At 43.0% G+C, this 2,443-nt stretch overlaps 1 pseudogene; it reads right to left on the bottom strand.

Annotated features, from left to right (window-relative positions):
• Window positions 1–514: 514 nt before the first annotated feature.
• Window positions 515–1,144, bottom strand: LOC102863869 (annotated as a pseudogene).
• Window positions 1,145–2,443: the final 1,299 nt, after the last annotated feature.

The raw sequence follows: 2,443 nt of genomic DNA, 5'->3' as shown, positions 1-2,443 counted from the left end.
TAACATATAAAAAAAAATGTATGGCTAATTTCCCTGCCAGTGGACTACTGTTTTATCAGGTGTCACCAAGCCAACCCAGACTCATAGAAACTCTGTAAATCGCAGAATAAAGCATGGCCCTGCCCTGCACGGACACCACTATGGCTACAATATTAGAGCCCATTGTTGAAGCCACTGTGCAAATCATTCTTGCTGAAGGTCTTTTTCTTTTGTTCTTGTTGTTTTTTTTTTTTTTTGCTAGCCCTTCACTTTATAAAATATGATAATTTTGGGAATTATTCCAGAGAATGCCCCTTTCTGATAACATGTCCAAAATATAAGATGTTATCCTAACCTCCTTACTTCCAAAGAAGTATTGGTGGGGTTTTTCGTTTGTTTAGGAAGGAACTGTCTTTACTTTGAAGTAATAGGCCTGCTCTGTGGCCAGAGGGTTCTTCCACCTGGTGGGCTGGGGTAGGGTAGGGTAGCGTAGGCTTGTAAAGGGCCACTGCCAGCCCTATGGGATCTGTAGTGTTCAGACTCTTATTATATGTTTCAGGAAGACTTCATAGATGAGGCAGCCATTGCTATCCTCATGTCCTGCTAGGACAGTTTCCACCTCACCCTCAGTTATCTTCTCTCCCACTGTGGTGAGGACATGTCTCAGCTCTGCTCCCATGACTGCCGTTTCCCTCCTTGTCAAACACCTGAAGCCCCTCCAAGTAGTCTTTATGTATGCCTTGATCCTGGTTCTTGGCTACTGTTTAGAGTAAGGGCAGATAAGTCTCAAAGTCCACACACCAGGACTTTAATTCATCACTCTTTGGGTACCCCAGGACCTTAAGCACTCTGGCATTGCTGGGGCTCTGGTCCAGGGCCCTCATCACATCCCCACATAGACGGTACATAAACTTGCCATCACCTGCTCGGTCAAACAGCTCAAAGGTCTCGAACTCCTCCACTTGGTCCTTATTAAACATGATCAACATTTTGGCGTTATCTGGGGGTGGGGGAGGTGGGAGTAGGGTTACTGTGGTTTTCCAGGAGAGGCAGCTGGCTCAGTCTTGGCCTTGACTGGAAAGGTCCCTGATGCTGGTGTAGCAATGGCCTTTGAAGTAGAGGAGCCCTCTGGTTTCTTCACAGGAACATCTTTTTTGGGATGCATGATGTCCAGTAGTCAAAAGACGATGTGTCGATGGGGACACCCATCTCCTGTCAGCTCCAGGAAAAGACAGGGATCAGGCCAAGGAGCATTCTTCTCCAAGACTTCCTTCTGTTCCTCACCATCTCCATAAAACAAAGGATAGACGTGTGTATCTATGTCTAATCTATAGCTCCATATCTCTGTATTTTTATCTGTACCTATCTGTAACCCCCTTTATATATCATGATAAAAATAAATATCGGGTATTACTAAGTAAAATAACATAAAGTTTTACATTTGACAAAAGAAGAAAAAAACCAAACAACAACTACAAACAAAATTCTGATGAAGATTATCCAAAAATGACTGGAATAGCACATCAACAGAGAACTGCCTGAAGTGCAGGCTGGATTTAGAAGAGGTCGTGGCAATAGGGATATTATAGCTAATGTCAGATGGATCTTGCCTGAAAATAGAGGTACCAGAGGAATGTCTATCTCTGTTTCCTTGACAATGCAAAGGCATTTGACTGTGTGACTCTCAACAAACTGTGGCTGATTCTGAGAATGGGAATCCCAGAACACCTGATCATGCTTATGCAAAACCTATACTTGGATGTTGTCACCAAGTTGTGCCAAGAAATCTGGAGGACAACCACCTGGCCTACTGACTGGAAGAAATCTATATTTGTTCCCATTCCAAATAAAGGTGATCCAAGAGAGTGTGGAAATTATCGAATAATATCATTGATACCACATGCAAGCAAGATTCTGTTGAAGATAATCTGAAAACGACTGGAACAGCACATTAACAGAAAACTGCCAGAAGTGCAGGCTGGCTACAGAAGAGGCTGTGGCACTAGGAATATTATACCTAATGTTGGATGGATCTTGGCTGAAAGAAGTAAGTACCAGAGGAATGTCTATCTGTGTTTCATTGACTATGCAAAGGCATTTGACATGTGGATCACAACAAACTGTGGCTGAATTTGAGAAGAATGGGAATCCCAGAACATTTGATTAAGCTTATGTGAAACTTATACTTGGACCAGGAAGCAGTTATCAGAACAGAGCCAGGAAACACTGCATAGTTCAAAACAGGGAAGGGTGTGCATCAAGAATGTGTCCAATCTCCATACCTTTCAACCTATATGCAGAACAGATTATCCAGGAGGCTGGGCTCTATGAGAAGAAGTGTAGAATCAGGATTAAAGATAGACTTATCAACAATTTGCGTTATGCATATGACACAACCCTGCTTGCTGAAACTGAGGAAGACCTGAAGTGCTTGCTGCACAAGGTCAAGGATTGTAGGCTTCAA

The sequence above is a fragment of the Elephantulus edwardii genome, unplaced genomic scaffold (genome assembly GCF_000299155.1).
Source record: "Elephantulus edwardii isolate Elephantulus edwardi_28Jun2011 unplaced genomic scaffold, EleEdw1.0 scaffold00035, whole genome shotgun sequence".
Lineage (NCBI taxonomy): Eukaryota > Metazoa > Chordata > Mammalia > Macroscelidea > Macroscelididae > Elephantulus > Elephantulus edwardii.
Note: the sequence above shows the minus strand (reverse complement) of the source record. Positions and strands in the feature narration are given on the sequence as shown.